At 52.2% G+C, this 19,778-nt stretch overlaps 1 pseudogene; it reads right to left on the bottom strand.

Annotated features, from left to right (window-relative positions):
• Nucleotides 1-12,963: 12,963 nt before the first annotated feature.
• Nucleotides 12,964-19,772, bottom strand: LOC140711157 (uncharacterized; annotated as a pseudogene).
• Between the last annotated feature and the right edge of the window lie 6 nt (nt 19,773-19,778).

Consider the following 19,778-nt stretch of genomic DNA (forward strand, 5'->3'; position numbering starts at 1 on the left):
CCTAGTGGAATCCATGGGCACAAAGGAATACAGCATTCCACGGAGGGCTTTGGGGATAGGCTGCTTGAGAACAAAGAAGTGGCTCACGTCCCCCAAGTATAAAAGTCAGTGACTGCTCCCAGCTTCAATGCAGCATCATCCACATCAGCCAAGGTCTGGAATCACCCGAGACCCCATCAACAGGGGATGAACGGAACGTGGCCCGAACATACACAGAAGCAATACTCCACCACACAGCAGAGAGCCCTGTCATCTGCGGCAGCATGGATGGAGCTGGAGTACATTACGTTAAGCAAATGAGCCAAGCAAAGAAACAGCGCATGTTCTCACTCAAGCAGGAGCTGAGAGATCTCATGGAGGCCAAGAGTAGGTGGTGAACAGGGCCCAGCAGAGCCCACTCATAAGCAGGATGGGCAGAGGCTGGTAACGGGCACTAACAGCCTAATGGGAGCACAAGACCTACTATTGACAAATCAGCAGGGGGATGGCAGTGGGTCATCTACTGTGTATTTCAAAACAGCTAGGAGAGAATAATTTGAACATTACCAGCACAAGGAAAAGAAAATGTTTGAAGTGAAAGACATCCCAAGTACCCAGATTTAATCAATATAGGGATGAATCAAAATATCACATGCATTCCGAAAATATGTATATATATTATGTATCAACAAAAAGAAAAACTAATGACAGAACCATTTGCGAAGCACGTGCAGGAGAAGAATGGGAAGCCTGACATGGTGGCTGTGTGTCCCCACCCAAATCTCATGCTGAACTCTAACCCTGTGTTGGAAGTGAGCCCTGGTGGGAGGTGATTGACTCATGGCGGTGGTTTCTAATGGTTTAGCAAAATCCCCCCCAAGTGCTGTCCTCGTGACAGTTCTCCTGAGATCTGGTTGTTTGGAAGTGCATGGAACCTTCCCCTTCCAGCCATGTGAAGGCATGCCTGCCTCCTCTTCACCTTCCACCCTGATTGTAAGTTTCCCCAGATGTAGAAGCCTGTACAGTCCACAGAACTGTATGCCGATTAAACCTTTTTTTCCTTATTACCCAGCCTCAGGTAGTTCTTTTATTGTAGTGGAAGAACAGTACAGTTCTCAGGACCAGCAATGTTTTCCTTCTACCCAGTGGCCAACAAGGTCCCACACCCTAGCTGGTTTTCTGAAGCCTTTGCCAGAACACTGAGGCTGTTTTGGGGATACTAACTCCCCATCTCTGGCAAACCAGATGGGGCATCCTATTTCCCTTTTACCACCTTTGAGAGAGACCCCACCTCTGAAATGACCTCTGCCAGGGGCCTCCTTCAGCAGCAGCAAAGCTGAGTATTCCTTGCACTTCCCTTCTTCTGAACAAGTGAACATTTTAAGCTTGTTTTTCCATCTTCCCAGCTCATTGGAAAAAAAAAAAAATCTTATGCTTTTTATACACACACACACACACACACACACACACACACACACACACACACACGAGAAGTGCCATGAGGGCAGGGGCTCTTGTTTTCCCAGATCTGAGCCTGGCCCTCAAACACTAGCTGAATTCCTACTAACATGATATCCAGAGGCAGAAATGCAAATATCCCCACGACTTCAAATACCCTAAGGATCTAACAGGCCTAGTGGCCCATGTAACTATGGTTTGTGCAGGGCCATTCAACTGGTGTCCAAATCCCTATCCAAGTGAGCTCTTTAATTTTAGGACTTTTCAGACAGCTTTTTTTGGTTGTTCTGTTTTGTTTTTGTTAAAGGGATCTATTACAGTTACAGTCAAGAATATCCCAGGCCAAGTATGGTGGCTTATGCCTGTAATCCCAGCACTTTGGGAGGCCAAGGTGAGTGGATCACCTGAGGTCAGGAGTTCAAGACCAGCCTGGACAACATGTTGAAACCCCGTCTCTACTAATACAAAAATGAACCAGCCATGGTAGCAGGCACTTATCTCAGCTACTCAGGAGACTGAGGCAGGAGAATGGCGTGAACCAGGAGGTGAGGCTGCAGTGAGCCAAGATCATGCCATTGCATTCCAGCCTGGGCAACAGAGTAAGACTGTCTCAAAAAAATAAAAATAAACCAATATGCCCACTTACTTCTTCACCAATGTCAGATATATCAGTTAAAACAAAAATGTGAAACATGTTTTTAAATTTCAGTGTTGAATTTAACCATATCTTTTGAGATATGGAGATAGAAGTTCCCCAAGGATCAGGGGAGAAAAAAGTTAAGAAAATTTCAAAACCTCAGGAGAAAAACAAGTATGGGGTAAGACCTCAAGGCAAAACTTTTTCTTTGTACTTTGATTTCAAAAGAACAGAGATACCAAAAATATGAAGTCTCCCATCTGCATTTTATACTCCTCTATGTCCTTTGAAAGGCTGGAGATGGGATCCCAGGTTCCAAAGTGCCCGGCCACGGCTCACATCAGGTGGATCCCTCTACATCCTTTGAAAGGATGAAGATGGGATCCCAGGTTCCAAAGTGCCTGGCCACGGCTCACATCAGGTGGCATCTTTCACAGCCGTTTACTCCCCTGTGTCTAGAGAGCTCTGTGGCCCAATTTACACAAAAAGGTCCTAATTTACACACGTTCATCACTTTGAACAAAGTCTCAAGAAATGAGACAAATATTGATACTCCACAGAAGTATTCTCTTCCGAAAAGTCAAGTGTCAGGCTTCCATGAGCCAGGCGGCTTGGTTACAGAAAGCACTGGCTGACTTGCTGGTTTAATGTTAAATGCATTTAAAATGCTAAGTGATCCGGCCCCCCCCAGTGGGTGTGTGTGTTGAGCTGGCTGTAGTAGTGATGCACACAGGACCATGTTCTTTCCTTTGGTTTTGCTTCAAGCAGAGCACCCCACACCCAGGAAGAGGCCATAGGATGGCATCGAGGTCTAGGACAGTTCTAAGGAGAGCTGCAGGCTGACTGCCTCATCCGTAAATAGTCTCTCATTTCAGAGGAAATCATTGAACAGAGTTCATAACACGTGAATGTTAAAATTTCTTATTTCTAATTTCATCGCATTAGAACTTTTGAATAACAGATGTGCACCTGCTCCAAGTCAATGAGGATGCTCGGACAGTCTCTCACAGGTCCTCCGCCTCTACATCCCACCTAGAAAACGTCAGCTCAAGCCGATCACAGCGCAGTGCGATTTTCTATAATGTGCACGCCTGCATCTCAGCAGAGATGTGAATGTCTAGAATGTGCCTGACAGGCCCAGGAGGAACTGCAGCAGCTGTGGGGACACACTCCGCTTAGGAATCCGATTTGGAGGGAACTCAAGGCAACTAAAACTAGTTCCACTGTTTTTTCTTGGCAAGGTTTGACCAGGGAAACTTATCACTGTTGCTAATTCATGGTAATTGGGATGGGGACTTAACAGTAATTAGAGCAATTACAGAATTTGCTAGTCAATTACAATGGCACAGATTCCTGAGAATGGAAGAACTGTTGCCCAGGAATAGAGTTCAAGATGTCCTCCCCATGCCCCGGGAAACATGGCATTTCCATGCACCCCTGCTTTGGTCCCCCAGCCACCACCCTCCTGATCTCAGCCATCTGATGGCATCACTCCCCACAGCTGGAAACACCTGACCTCTTGTCACCCTCCCATCTCCCCTGCCTTCTTCCAGCCCGGGGTCTTCAGGGATGCCCACAGAAGGGACCAGGAAACCAGGGCCTGCATTCAAAGTCCTCCACGGCAGGACAATCACCAACGGCCAATACTCCCAGAACCTTCCACCTCTAAAACGCTGCATTCTCTTTGCTATGTACACACGGAAGCATGTCAGGTTCCACCTAAAGGTATCATCAGGTTCCACGCTGGTCAGGAGCCCAAGCCTAGTCACTCTGCGTGACTCAATTCACCATCCACCGAGAAGCCTGCAGTTTGGATGGTGGATGCATTTCCCCTGAAGACTCAGAGACGGGAGCCTGGCCAAGGAGACCCATCAACCCCAGTCCCTGCAAGGCCCGGATATCCCCTCTGCTGTCTGCACAGAGTACCACAAGTCTAGCAGTGCTGGCTCTGTGGTGGGATCCATCTGAACCTGCAGAGGACCCGGGGCAGAACCGTGCAGCCTAGCTGCAGCCAGAGGCCTAAGGGATTCCCACAAGGCTCTCCAGCCAAGGTGCCCTCACTACAGGCAAAGCCATGCAAGAGAACAGCCTGCTGAACTGGAAACGTCCCAATCTGCTCAGCCAACACAGAAAGACAACAGCCACCTACAGCTGCTGAGCCCCGAAACGTGGCCACTGGGTCTGAAGGGCTGAATCTGGAATTTAATCTGTGAAGTTATTTTCAAATGTGTTTAGCTATGTAATCAAATCTTTATTATAATTAAATTTAAAGGAGCCTCTGGATATGGGCTCCCTTGTCAGGCATCACAGCTCCAGGGAATAATGGGAGAGAGAGGCCCAGAGCCTCTGCATTCTCCACGCTAATTCAACACGTCATCATAAGGAAAGGCACTCCAGCAGGAGAGGTGTGCACAGGAAGAAATGGATTGGCCCTGACACAAGCATGACCCCCATGGCATCACAGCTGCCTCAGCCAACAGGCAAAAGACAATGATGCCCACCTGGACAGGCCACCGGATGTGATGACGCAACCCAAGCCCTAGGCCCACAGCAGCCAGAGACCACCCGCTGCTCGTCCCGGGTGAAACACAAGCCCTGGTCCCACAGCAGCCAGAGACTACCCGCTGCTCATCCGGGTGAAATAGGCAGAGCTGCCTGAGCCCTCAAAAGCAGGAAGAATTAAGGAGGCAATTCCCGCAATTCCCAGGACACACATGACACACCTCGGAGACAGACACAGGCTTCGCTGTGAAAGTGCAGAGGATGGTGCAGTCCCTAGGCGGGCTGCTTCTTCCAACGATCGGGGAAGAAACCAGATCCATTTCCTTGTAGGAGAACCATTTGTACCGTGATTAGACAGGAGACAGAAGGTGGCTGATGTTATCAGATCACCAAGCACCGCACGGCTGCTTCTCCAAGGAGAGCCTGGAAACTTGCAGCCACCCGTGTAGGGGCTGCAGTGTTTACAATGGAGACATGGGTGACTGAGGTCTGGCTTCCTCAGGGAAGCTAAATTTGAACTTTCACCACTGAGGAATCTGTCATTTACAGTCACTCTCCCTCAGTGCAGAAGAGGGCTCAAGACACTGCACCAGACTTCAACACTCAGGGACAAATTCACAAGTTTTACAAAATGTCTATTTACTTGGGATGCCAGAAGAGATGTAGCTTCACACACACACACACACACCCGGGTTTGCTTAGCCCCTCCACCAGTGGACCTCACCAACGGATGACACATCCACGCCTCATCCATGGCAGCAAAGAAAACCACTTGGAAGACAGCCACTCCCACCAATCTTCCTGGTTTTGGTGTTTAAAACCTGCATCTCATACGTGAGATTACACTTCTCCGAACAACAGACATTGCGACTGTCATTTCACCCAAAAGGGCTTTAAGAAATGACACACGGCCCAGATGCCACAGGTCGCAGGCCACCGTACTCTAGCCTAATTCCTTTGTACCTGTATGGAGGCTTCACAGATACAGCCCCGTCACAATAATGACCGTATGAGAAGCTCAGGGCAGAGAGGAACTCAATGCTGAATTTTTACATATTTATCGCCCTTTTATCCAGAAGACAATGGAGAAAGGCTGGGGCAGATCACCTCATTGAGTGTAATGACTCCAGCCACTTCTCTTCATCCCAGGTCACTCCCTCAAATCACACGCTTTTGAGAAACCAAAGCCATTCTGTTCTCTTCACTCTGGGTTCCAAGTACTAAATTCCTCCATTTTATATCTGGACTGCAATCTGATACAAAATTTAAAGCTAATTTAGGTTGCGGTAATAGCTCCTATTTACGTTATAGAAAAGGCATGAATGAAAACTTTAATCTGTTCATAGGACCAATTTTGTAAACAAACCAATTATTCAAGCAATGATTGTCTTCAGATGCAAATTAATTTGCTCCTAAAAGATTTTCCAATAGGCATTTTTAAATCCATGGTCTGTATTTCCTGAGCCTGTCTCTGCACCTTCCCGAGTGCACAGGACTTCTCAGGGCATCCCATCAGCAGGCCCACTGAAGAGAACAAGCCCACAGCCCCCAGCCCAGGAATCAAGTCCGAGCCCCAGCAGCCCCTCATCCAGCTGGGACTTCCTCACCAGCACAGCACCCAGAGGACTCCAGGTTTAATGCCACGTGTGCATGGAAAGTCGAGTGCTGGAAGGACCACAGTGGACATTCTACAAATGCAAATTCCCTCCTCAAACAGCCCAGCAACCCTCTACCTTCCTCAAAGTACCCATGCCAGGCAGGCATAGAGTCTAATGGGGTGCCTAGGAATCAGCATTTAATACGATTCTGATGAATAAAAAAGTTTGAGAGGCCGGTCAGCGAGAGGTTGCCATGGCCTCCACTGATTTGCAGGCTCTGAAGAGACACATCCAGGTAACAGGTCAGACAGGACAAGGATGGGGAAGTGGAGGGCAAATCCCATAGGCCACCAACCACCCCGCCATCCCCAGAGACTCCGTGATTTAAGGAGAGGCAAAACCAGGGAGAAAAGATGCCTGCACCACTCGAGGGACTGAGCTTTCACCTAAAGCGTGCAGCATGTGGCTGAGGGTCAAAGTTGGGCAAGCCAGGAGCACAGAATGGGGTTCACAGGCCCAGAGGTGCCCCCCACACCCAGACCTCCCAAGCACTGCCTGTCTCCTGCTCCCCTCTATTGTGTTGGTTTCTCAGCTGCCCCCCACCACCTCACACCTCTCTACAAGCTTGGTGAACTGAAAATAGCACGGGGGTGTAAGAGCTGGGCTCTGGGGCCAACATCCTGCCTGAGACATTAGTTCCACCCTACCCAGCTGTGATATGAGCCCGAGATTTCTCAAATGTGAGATGGGAAGGAACTGAACCCACTTCCCAGGGCGGCTGTGGAGACTGAGATCACATATAGCCACACCTCGGCGTCCAGCACACGTGGGACCCCAGCCGCGTTGACCCTGATGGGAATCCCTCTATGCCCCCTCTGCTACCAGAGCCAACTCCCACCAGTAGCTGTGGAGGGTGCGTCCTCTATTCCCACGCCACTCACCTCCCATCACTCCACACAGTGACCTGCCGCGCAGCAGCCACCAGCAAACCCAGCCCCACTATCCAGGCTCCTGTGGATAACCGAACCCTCACCTTGGGGCGTCTTCTACTTGCGGTTCCAAAGGGGGCCGAGAAACCGCCCTCAAGGGCACTCACCTGTTCCTTATTGCACATAATGACCTGTCACGCAGGTCCACCAGCAAACCCGGCTCCACCATCCAGGCTCCTGTGGATAACCGAACCCCCACCTTGGGGCGTCTTCCACTTGCGGTTCTGAAGGGGGCCAAGAAACCGCCCTCAAGGGCAGTCACCTGTTCCTTATTGCACGTAATGACCTGCCATGCAGGGCCACCAGCAAACCCGGCTCCACCATCCAGGTTCTGGTAGGTAACTTCCCCCACCCCGGCTTCTTCCTAGGTGTCTGGGAGGCTCAGAAACTGCCCTCCAAGGGCACTCATCTGTTCCTTATTGCACTAATACCTCGTTTACAGAAACCCACTTTGACTTCCAGCACTGCAGGTGTGACAATTTAGGAATCCTGCTTGCTTGCAAGCTCCAAGAGCTTGAGGTCATGTCCACCTCACCAGCACTGTCCCACTGTTTAAAATTCCAAAATACTCTTTCAAAATGCTAGTGGCATTTGGTTTGCACATAAAATGCTAAACACCTTCAAGTGAAACAAATATCTTCAACAGTTTGATTCAATCATAACATGTGAGTTACACATCTGCGAAGTTGTAAAGCCTCATGCATTTATAACATTTTATGCATGGTCAAATGATTAATATAAATTATGAGAATCTCTAACAGGTTTTTTTTCTGACATTAGATGACCAAAGGAAAACTGGGTTCTGGCTGGCTTGTGGGCCTGTAGAGGAAGACATCGGCTGACACAACCAAGCTCCTTCCCACTGACATGGCCTCATCCCAGGCCCCTCACCCGGACGCCCGTAGGCCCCTGGAGGAACAAGCTGACCTGCCCACATTTCTCAAATGCGCAGCTGTTGCTCACACTGCAGATGGAGCTCAAGGCACGAGCAGGCCACCACGCTAAAACTACCACGCAGCGTCCACGCCAGGTGATGGTGGTTTTCACTCCATCCCAAAGCCCCATATTTGAGTTTACAGCTATGACTACTAAATGGATTTTTAGACCCTCAAAAACATACTTTGTTTGCTTTTATGCAACAAAGTTAAAAGATTATCCCTCAGATACAGGCTCTGAAACTGTGGAATAATTATTTCGGAACAGAGCCTCTGCCAGATCAGGATAAGCACTTGGGACAACACCCCGTGACCTCAGCCCACACAAACCCATCCAGAGACCTCCCGCACTGCTCTGTAATTTCTGTGGATTTCTGTAAACGCGGTATTAGTGCAATAAGGAACAGATGAGTGCCCTTGGAGGGCAGTTTCTGAGCCTCCCAGCCACACGGCCATGTTCAGGCTGAAGCCGCACCACCTGCAGAAACACTGTCCCTCCCCGAGGTGTGCCTGGCTTCTCCCTTTTTCCAGAACTTAACAAAATCTGAAAGGACAGGTCTGTGTAGAAAAACACAAACTACTTGCGATTTCTTTTCCCAGTTCAGGCTGTAGGAAGCTCCTTTCAGCCCTCACCGTGTTCTGACTGTGGCTTGGTTCCCATAAGAAATAAAGTCAGAAGCCAGGCGCAGTGGCTCAAGCCTGTAATCCCAGCACTTTGGGAGGCCAAGACGGGTGGATCACGAGGTCAGGAGATCGAGACCATCCTGGCTAACACGGTGAAACCCCATCTCTACTAAAAAATACAAAATATTAGCCAAGCGTGGTGGTGGGCGTCTGTAGTCCCAGCTACTTGGGAGGCTGAGGCAGGGGAATGGTATAAACCCAAGATCCGGGCACTGCACTCCAGCCTGGGCAACAGAGCGAGACTCTATCTCAAAAAAATAAAAAAATAAAGTCAGAATTCTAGTCCCCGTCTCCTGGGCGGTGTGGCAGGCATACATACCTTCAGTTACATGAGGAAAGGCGTGGCAAGCCCCCTTCCTTCAGTAAAACTGCACAGTTCCCAGAACCCTGATGCCATCCCCCTCACGCCACTCTGAACACCTGGACAGAGCACATTTCAATGCGTGCACCTTTGTAGGCTAGTTTTCTATTTCTCCACTAAATCACCCCAAATTTAGCGCCCTAAACACTGACTTATTTTCTCACATTTCTGGAAGCTGGAGTCCAAAACAGGTCCCACCAGCTAACGCCCAGGTGTCAGCAAGGCTGGCTCTGGGGGAAGCGAACATCTCCTTCCCTCCTGTGGCCTCTAGAGGCTTCACACATCCCCTGGTCCATATGGCACCCACCAGTCTTCAGAACCCACAACGGCCCTGATGGCCCAACAGGAAGACGCAGAACGTCAGGAACCCAGGCTCCAGTGCTATGGCCAAGCCTCCCCAACCTCCCAGCATCTCACGCACTCCCGTGCGAGCTAGTATAGATTCCACTTTAACTAGTGTCACCTGTGTAAGGGGTAAGTGCCCAGCTGTGAACTGGTTAACCTCACCCACACAGACGCCGGGAATAAACTCACAGGCCATGGACCACTGCACAAGCAATGAGCGACCACCTGTTCGGGGACCTCCATGGCCCAGCAGAGCCCTCCGGTGCCTCCCCATGGGCTCAGGGACCGGCGGCCAGGGTCTGCAGAGCCAGAGGGCCCTGGATTAAAAAAAAAAAAAAAAAAACGGCAGCTCCTATGTTGGGACGCACCCGCCCGTGGTTGAGTTCCCGGTACTTTAAGTAGCCCAGGTGGACAAGCCGCTCCGCGTGCAACCCCATCACCAGAATAACGCCTGCACGTGGCGAGTGCACGGGTGTCCACCCCTCAGCCCAGCTGGCCGCGCAAAGCACATCGCCGCCGTGATGCCCAATCAGACTCAGCTGCTGGCACAGCCCAGGCATCGGACCCCAAGAACATTCCGGATCACAATTCACAGTAGTGATTGCGATCAGGGCCACATGTGGCTGAATATATTTACAGGAGGACGCCACAGCCGATCTATCTGGACTGAGAGCATTTCCCACTGTACATTCTTACAACACCATTTTATTTGCACTTTATTAAACTTTTATGGCTTTTTCTGCCTATCTACTTTATGGGAGTGTTCTTGTTCTTATGACTGCAGTGATACTTCAAGCTACAGCTATCAATGTGTAAAATTAGTTTGGAAGGCGCCTTATCATTAAACATTTCACAAGCAAGCAATCAGAGGCACCTAACCTGGAGGCCCGTTTTCTTCTCTGAGCCAAACCTACCTTGGACTCAAAGAAAACGGCACATGGAGAGGGGCTGGATCTCCAGCGCCCATTCCTAGGGGGCCTCCTGGGGAGCAGATATGGAGGGAGAAGCCCTGGGCTACGGCACTGTTGTACTAAAGAAAAGTCCATTTGGGTAAATGCAAGCACCAGACTTAAGAGATTAAGCAAACCATGAAAAGAAACCACTAACTACAGCTTCTCCAAAACAGAACTAAACTCCCTTTAGTTTGAATTGGAAAAGCAGAAGTGATGATCAGGATACAAAAGAAATGACAAAGTATCTGAACACAGGAGAATAAACAAGGGCCACTGTCTCTTCCTGTGTCAGTGGGAGCCTCACATCTAAGCTGGATTTAGAAGGTTGCTACTTTGGACTGAAAGTTATCCCCAACCCTAGGTTGTAAGCAAGTGGAGTAGAACGCTTCAATTATTTCAAAGTTTAGAAGTAAAGTTCTGCAACTCTCACAACCATTTTAAATGGTGTGAATTTTAAAGTGACTCAATCTGTTGGCTGGAGTATCTAACGGCTTAACCACGGGGTCATGTTGGAAAATTATTCCAGTTGCTTTTGTTTTTCCTACTGAAGATGTATTTGAACGTTCTTGTAGTTTGCAGTTGGCTGGTTCTGATGTTTGGTCCTGAGGAGGCCCAAGTACCCAGAGAGGAAGAATCTGAAACCTCAAGACACTCCAGTGCTATCTGGGGAGATGGAGACCCCAACCTAAGGGCTACTGACAGACTCAGCATGGGCGCAATCCCGCCTGACGCAATGGGCCACATATTTTCCGCTTACAAAACAACATAAGCACATACCCCCAGGTGTGCACCCATGCTCTGTACACGCTCATGTCTGTCCATGCCAATACCAGTACACACCCCCAGGTGTGCACACACGCTCTGTACACATCGGTCCCCGCCAACACCAGCACACACCCCCGGGGGTGCAAACACACTCTGTACACGCTCACGTCTGTCCATGACAACAGTACACACCCCCGAGGTGTGCACACATGCTCTGTACACATCTGTCCCTGCCAATGCCAGCACACATCCCCAAGGTGTGCACACACGCTCTGTACATGCTCACACCCCTTCCTGCCAATATAAGCACGCACCCCCAGGGGTGCACACACGCTCTGCACATACTCACATCTGTCCCTGCAGTCTGAATTAAACAGTCACGGAGAGGCAGAAGAGGAGGAGGAAGGACGCAATGGGCACTGAGGTCCTGGGCCGGCTCCCCTCCCTACCTCGGGAGACACCCCTCATGTGATCCTGCTGTCACTCACCCTTCTGCCTCCATCCTCCATCCTCCCATATGGATCAGGAGGACGCCCACTGCACAGAGCTGTGATGAGCATGAACAGAAGATGGCAGGAGCTCATGCCAAGGTGCTGAGCAGGGGGCCTATGGAGTGCTTCTTTCTGCTGTGGCTGATATCATTAAACAAGAGGCTGACACAGCTTCCGGAGAGAATGTCACTCACTGAGAAACTGAAACGTGTGACCTAGGAGCCTGTGAAGGTCTAAGAACCAACAAACCAAATGATTTTGTTTGTTTTTCAAACACTGTAGCCTGTTTTTTCTTTTTTTAATGCTCTACCTTGGGTATCATTTAGTTTAATTTCAAAGTAAGTCCAATAAATACACAAAATCACAGGACTGAGCATGGAGCATTGTTTCACTTCATGTCCTCCAGCCTTTAGGACACATTAAGGAAAGACATGATTCCAGGATTCCCATTAGAAAGGCTGCCCTGAGGCACCTGCTGGGACAGCCAAATTGCAGCTGTTGATGTTGCCCCCAAGCTGCTTGGATGAAGCAGAAGATTCCTGAGGTCTCTTCTCTTCTGTGCCTCACCCAGGAGAGAAGGTGGAGGGAGAAAGGTGAGAGAAGACAGGAAGAAGGAGGGGGGAGGGAGGGAGAGAGGAGGGGGGAGGGAGGGAGAGAGGAGGGGGAGGGAGAGAGAGAGGAGGGGGTAGGGAGGGAGAGAGGAGGGGTAGGGAGGGAGATAGGAAGGGAAGGGAGGGAGAAAGGGGGGGAGGGAGGGAGGGAGGGAGGGAGGGAAGAGGGGCATGTTCCATCCACCAAGGCAGCTGCACTGCAGAGAGAATGGAGGGTGTGTTGCCTCTCAGGACAGCAAGTTCAAGCTGTTTATAATTGTTAGTGTAAACAGTGACCAGCTGAGGACAGGGCTGTAATTGGAGTTGACAACATTTTATTTTCATAGTTGATATTGGGGACCTGGATCTAAAGCACCGTGCCTTGCCCTTTTGCCAGATGGGCCAATGCCTCTCTATACTTAAGTCTATTTGACTAAATACCTGATATTGACTAGGAATTATGTTGTGTAGGATACCCCTTACCACAGTAACGTCAAACTCACGTTCTCAATGCAATTTGCTCAGGGACTGGCTTCTAACTCTGGGTGGGAATGTTAAACTCAGTCCAGTTCAATTCAATAAGCATTTATCAAGAAAATCCTAGACCAAGAGCTGTGTTAGACACTGGGTAGGGGGTAATGGGGATACGAAGATGTAGAATTAGGACTCAAGAAGCTCAAATGCTCTCATTTAATTCCCTAATGCAATTACCCAGCTTCAACCTGAGGGCTGTAATGTCTAAATTCACTTTTTCTTCATTCCAGTTCTACATAACAAAGCATAAATAATAATAGAGGAATGATTCCGTGTTGGACTATTCAGTGGACAGAGAAGAGCATTCTGACCGGCGTGAGACACTGTCTCCATTTCCAGGGAGCCTGTGACGTGGCTGCACGGAGCACACGCGTGAAGATTCAGGAGCACGAGCGTCAGGTGACGGGAGGAGCACGGAGGCAGCACCAGACAGATGCCTGCCGAGGGGCCGCTGCAGCCGAGCTGGCCGGGAAGGTCACGGGAGCGGGCTCAGGCGTCTCCCTCCAGCCACACTTGGTTTTCATGAGGACGCGTGCAGGGAAGGGGATGACACCGAAATGCTGTGGTGCTGAGGGGAGGAGGGGAGGAATGCAGGGTTGAGGGCTGGCCACCACCCCTTGCGTCCCTGCCCCTATGAATGCTGCCAAAATCAGCCCCAATGGGGAGAAGTGAGGTGGCTGAAAGAGGTGGACAGACTTGGCTTCCATGGAATTCACAGATTCCAGTCATTAAAATTACCTTCTGAGTTTTCATTTGGAAAACTTTGCAAAGGTACTTAGGGACAAAAGGCAGAAGATGAAACCAACACAGTTGGGCTCAAACCGCCGCCCTTCTCCTCTCTGCATCCAACACCCACCCTGAGCCCCTGAGTGCGAGGACCCGGAGCTGCCCAACCCAAGGGCGCGGCCCCTGACCAGAGGAGGGAGCGGCACAGCGGGGCCCCCAGCATGTGGATGGCAGGATCTGTGCTATCTCAGTTCCAAGGCCCCAAGCAGAGAAGGCCTGGGGCTCCCAGCTGAAGCTTTGCTGTCTCCTCTGTCACCAAAGTCGAGAAGGACTGAGTGAGACCAACGCCGGACCTGCCGGCTCCTCAGTGGCTGCCGATGTGGCCCTCAGGCTGCGGGTGAGACTGTCTAGGGGAGCCCAGACAGCGGTGAGAATCACAGCCACGAGTGCTCCAGGGGACCCAAAACACAAGCGCAGCCTGAGGAAGGCAGCGACCGCTCAGATCCCCGTCCAGGCTTGTGTGCCACACTCCAGAGGCACACGGCATCAGAACATGGCGCTTTAAGTGGCTTTGTGGGGTGCAGGAACACAAAGTGGGGCCTCGAGTGGCTCAGAAGTCACTCCCACCAGACAGCGGGGACCTGGGCGGCCCCTCTGGACGTGGCTGGAGTCTCTCCAGGGCGGGCTCCAAAGTTCCACGGAGGAGGTGAGAGTCCGTCTTGCTCTGACCTGAGAAAGGCCCCTAATAGGTATCCTGAACATGCAGGCACACAGCTGGCTGACTCATCTGAAGGGACCTGCTGTTGCCACAAGCCAGGGAAGGCTGGAGAGAACTCGACTAACACAAGAACCTTGCCCAGGCACCCACCTGGGGCGCCCACGAGAAAACTAGGGAAGCTGTGAAGACGGAGGTCTGCACGGGGCTGGGAGAACCCAGGGAGGAGCCGCACTGGGGACCAGGTGGGACGGAGGGCTGGGCCTCACAAGCAAAGGACGGAGGCGCTCAGTGCCATGAAGATCCCGCTGCACCCACAGCTGCAGGCGTGGCTGGCAGCACGAGCTTGGTTGCAGGGGCCCAGGAGCACGTGTGTTTGGCAGGAGCTGCCCTCCTGGAGCCGCACTACGGGTACCGTCATTTTAGAGGCAGGCACCTGATATCAACGATGACAATCAACCATGCCACCCTGAATTATAGCCGTGTCCTCAGCGGGTCACTCTTTACGCTGACAATTACAAAGAGCTTGAACTCGCTGTCCCAAGAGGCGACAAGCCCTTCATTATCACGGCGGCAAGCCTCTGTGCGGCCCTCCACCCCCGCCGCTTCCCGTTGGGGGCAAGTGAAGTCCCGTGACGGTGACTCAGAGCCAGCCCAGTAGCTTCAGTGCAGGAAAAATCACAAACACTCAAACACATCCTAAACATGGGCAGTTGGTAGGAGCCGATTCCTCAATTCAACCTGTTCGGAGGCTTTCTGGGCTAGCACAGCTCTGATCACAGGCTTGCGCTTTCTGCTCCCTGTGAAGGGCGGCGAGGAGGCCGGGCTCTGCCATTCTGCAGGCTCCACTACGTGAAGTCTGCCCGGTGGCCTGTGCCAGACAGTGTGACCGTTGCCCGCAGCGAATACTCGGCACAGCAGAGCCGGCGTGGGGAAGAACAGAAAGTGCCCTGTAAACCCTCAGAAGACGCTAAGCCACGCACGGCCTCACGTGCACTGCGTGTCAATCACGGGAAGCAGGAAGGAGCTCTTAATAGTTCCAGTAAATGCAAAGGCCGCCCTGGAAAACTGCGTGAAACTTTCTGACGACTCACAGGTGAGGAGCCACTGCCTGAGACACAAAGGTAAAGAATTAATCTGAAACTGCATATTATAAAACTTATTTTTAAATGACGGTGCTTAATTGAAAAGACTCCCAAAGAGTACTGCATTAGAAAGTGACAGAGTGAAACCGTGAGGCTGACCACAGGAGTCCCTGGAAAATTCACCAATGGGGACATTGTTTCCCAGTGTCAAAACTAGGAAACAGAAGAACCGCACCTGATAAAACATTCAATTAATCACTTGAGTCCTCCCCACATACGAAGCTATGTTAAAAAGTGTTCCCAGAAGCTAAAGTGAGCAGGAGGGCTGTGAACACACAAAGAAAGAGCCACTTCGTCTGCGGACCACGACAAAAGAAACGCTAATGAGTGCCTATGACATGCTGGAGTCCAGGGCTCTGGGTACAGCTGTGACGGGGACACTCAGGGTTCCACTGTCCAGATGGGAAAACAGGGTGGAAACACCAGGGAGCCTGTCCCAAGGTGCAGAGCCAGTGAACGGTGGTTCATACTGGGCCAATCCCAGCTGCCAGGCTCTGGGGCTCCTGGGGACAGAAGCCTGTTGACTTCACTCTGGTGTGTGAGAGGCGGCAGCATCCCCCAAAGGAGCCTGGAGAAGTGGTGTTACCCTCCATCCCTCCATCCCCTGTCCCCGGTGTTACCCTCCGCCCTGTTCCCAGAGTTACCCTCCGTCCCCCCATCCCTGGTGCTACCCTCTGTCCCCTGTCCCCAGTGTTGCTCACCATCCTCCTCACCTCCGGGCCCCTCTCCCTGTCCTCCCTCATTTTCCTGTTCACCCAGAGCACGTCACATGACTCTTCCCTTTTCAAGAGGCTCAGCTATACCCAGAGGCATTCCAGCCTATTCAGGACAGGACACACACCCTGGGGAAATGCTAACACAGGGTCGGAAGGGCCTGAGACCCTCACTGTCACCCAGGAAGGATGGAAGAGCCCACGGTCATGCTGCTTGTGAGGCAGGATGAAAACATCTGTGTCCAAAATATTATTTTCACTAGAACTGTTCAGACCATCCGTGAACAAATCAGTTAAATACCAGCAAGGGCCATTCCCACTTATTCTCTGGCTACAGTTTTCCACCCACCAGCAACCACACTTCTAGGAATTATCCCTAATGCAGTATCAGCGCCTTGTGCCTTTAGGAAAACCTCTTTCTCTCCAGCTTTGTCCTCCTTCCACAAAAGGTGCCTCTGACTGCCTCACTCACCGTACCAGGATTTCGCTCGGCTACAGAGGAAAATCTGCATGGGGCTCAGAGGTGGGTGGTCCCCTCATGGGCAGCAGCTCTGTGACATCCTCCGAGGAGCCTGGCCCAGGCCTGCCCCACACACCAGGACTCTGCCTTCTGGCCCTCGGGCCCCCGAAGCTGCTTTCCCTACAGGGGTCATGCCTCGGGCAAGAAGGCCGGACAAGAGTCCAGGGCTGCTGTGGGTCGGGAAAGCCTCCTGACACCTCCCACTCCAGGACCCCCCATCAGCATCCCAGCATCTGGACCTGTGTCACCAGCCGCTCTGCCGTGCAAGAGAATTGGATTTTCAGCTGGGTGTGCTGCTTCCCTAAACAAAGTAGGGTGTTGTTACTGAGGAAAAAGGAAAAAGCTAGCATCTTCCTGGCAACCCCACGACATCCAGCCACTGGTTCTCACCACCCCAGAGATGTCCATCCAGGGCAGATAGTGTCTTCAACCAAGCGCCACTGACCCAGAAGTGCAGTAATTAGTACACTTTCACCAGAATCACCCACTCCTTCACCTTTACACCCAAGAAAAACATGTTTGCCAGGCAAATTAGATGTCCAGGAGGTGTAAGGAAACCCCAAGCCTGCTTTAAGCCTCAGACTTTTGAGACCGTTGAGGGCTGTGCGCACAAGAGCAAGGCTGCACCCGAAAGCTCTGCTCCTGCCGGACGTCATGGACAGACCACACGGCTCAGCCACATGGACCCTTCCAGGACTTCACGAGAGGGACCTCCGTGGTACATGCAATGATGTGCACTTCGTTCAGCCTCGAACAGACCACGCCCTCGTTACAGGGTCAGTGATCCACCTCCTGCCATCAGCTCCCCACCTCACCGAGGGTCTGCATCTGCATCTGTCATAACTTTGCTGTTTTACCCGGGTACTAAAATGCAGCATCGGAATGTTTAAAGATCTTTAAATATCAACCCTCCGGGTGCAGTTCTTGGCACTTTAATGCGGTCACTCGATGCAGGCCTCACTCACAACTCTGAGGTAGCTCATACCTTTCCTACCTAACCAAGGAAGAAACGAAGGCATGGAAGGTGCAGCTCCTAAGGAGCAGATTAGGATTCAAACCAGTGATCTTCGTCACATGCTGAGCTACCTCCCAGGCTGAGATAACATTCAAAATTAACCAGGTAGAACAGCGTTCCATAAATCAGCCAGAAATGGTCCTTGTGGATGGGCCTCTGTTTATTCCCTGAAGAACAAGACCATTCGCCCAAAAATCCACCTGTGTCACACTCAAATGTTTACATATCCAATTATTTTTAAAATACCCCAATCAAGCATGTTCACAGCCATTTAGAGCCATACAAATTGTCTGCTTTGCTGACAATCAACCCAAGACCTCTGTCGGCAAAGGGCACGGTGCCAGGTCCAGAGAAGGTGGGACAGAGACACAAACAGGAACCGCTCCGTTTCTTTGGGAGCCTCGCTCTGATGGGCCCGCGAAGACATGGCGCAGACGGCGGGGCACAGGCAGAGGGCAGGCCAGGAGAAGGGGCTGCATTGCCGGGAGGCAGTGCTTTGAGCTCTAATGGATGGAACACTGCTAACCAGCGAAGGTGGAGAGAGGGCAGCCGTCTGACAGGACGAAGAGGCAGCAAAGCACAGTTGGCCTCGGGGAACCGGAAGCCACAGGGACATCAGGCTGGGTGCTGCTGTCTGCTGGCCACCGGCTGGGAGACTGTACTGGGCCTGGAGGGACATCCCTGACACTCCCCACTGGATGCCAGGGGCACCCCCAGCCCCAGGTGAGAACCACGGATCCCATGGTGAATGAGGACAGCCTGTGGGAAGTAGGGCTGGGACAGCTCTGCACGGCTTAATAGGAAAGTTGGGTTCTATTTTGTGGGGTTTTGGTCACGCCAATGGCCGGTCAGTGCTGTCCATCAGGAAGTGATTTGAGGATAGATTAGAGAAGGGGCTGCCAAGGCCAGCTGGGCATTCGCTGCCTGGGTCCAAGGAAAAGGAAATAAAGGCTGGCGATGTGACAGTGTGGGGGAGCACAGAGGGAAGGAACTGGTGGAGACACAGGACTGGCTCCGCACAGGGCCACGAGCAGCTACCCGGGGGTCGTCCTATTAATTCTCCTTAGGGTCCAAGAGGCGGCTGTGAGGATCCCTCTCCTGAGGACAGAACTGCTCCAGAGCCACACAGCGAGGATCCAAAGAACCAAGATCCCGGCCAGCTCCAAAGTGGGCGATCTTGACCCCTCACCCGTGGTCCTGAGGCAGGGATCAGAGCCCCCTGGACACACAGACCCTCCCAGGAACTGCAGGAAGGGGAAGCAGACGCCCCGGACCAGCGGCAGGACCCAGGGTTTCTGCCCTCCAGGGCACATTTGGACCAGCCACTGCACAGGTGGACACACGGTGCTTTAACCCGCGCTGGGGAAAGGAGCCCTCGCTGTCAGGATGGAAGGGTGGAGACCCCACCCTCGATGGGGACCGGCCTCCCTACTTTAACCCGCGCTGGGGGAAGGAGCCCTCACTCTCAGGGTGCAGACGGCAGCTCGATCGGGCTGGCCTCCCTGCTAGGCACAGCCTGAGCCACATGACGAAGTCCAGAGAGGATTACCATTGTACACCTGGCCCAGCTTCCGGCAGCCCCCGACCAGGCCACTACCCTCACTCCAACAGCCCGGTCCATCACCAAGCCCCACCCTCTTCTGCCAGCCCTGCCCCCACAAGGCCCCTCCTCTCGCTGCAAGTCCCGCCCCCAAGGCTCAGCTTGCCTGCAGCCCCGCCCCACTGGCTCCACCCCATCGCCTGCAAGCCCCATCCCCAAGGCCCAGCTCATCCCCGCCTACGAGGCTTCACTCCTCACCTGCAAAGAGCCACCCCTTACTAAGCTCCTCCCATCACTTGCACAGCCCCGCGCAACATAGCACTACGCCCTCCAGGAGCCCCTCTTTTCACCCGCGCAGCCCCGCCCTTCACCAGGCCCCACTCATCTGCATAGACACGCCTCTCGCCACGTCCCACTTCTCCCTTGCCCACTTCCCCCTCCTTCTACTGTCCACATCCTGCTGCTGGCCCCACCCCGCCCCTTTCGTCAAGCCGGCCGCGCCCCTTTTACCCGTGAGCACGCTTCTCCCCTTGCCGCCTCCTTCGGCATGTCGGCCCCGCTCCTCCCGCCCATCGCCCTCTGC

This window comes from Chlorocebus sabaeus, unplaced genomic scaffold (assembly GCF_047675955.1).
Source record: "Chlorocebus sabaeus isolate Y175 unplaced genomic scaffold, mChlSab1.0.hap1 unalloc_scaffold_236, whole genome shotgun sequence".
Classification (NCBI taxonomy): domain Eukaryota; kingdom Metazoa; phylum Chordata; class Mammalia; order Primates; family Cercopithecidae; genus Chlorocebus; species Chlorocebus sabaeus.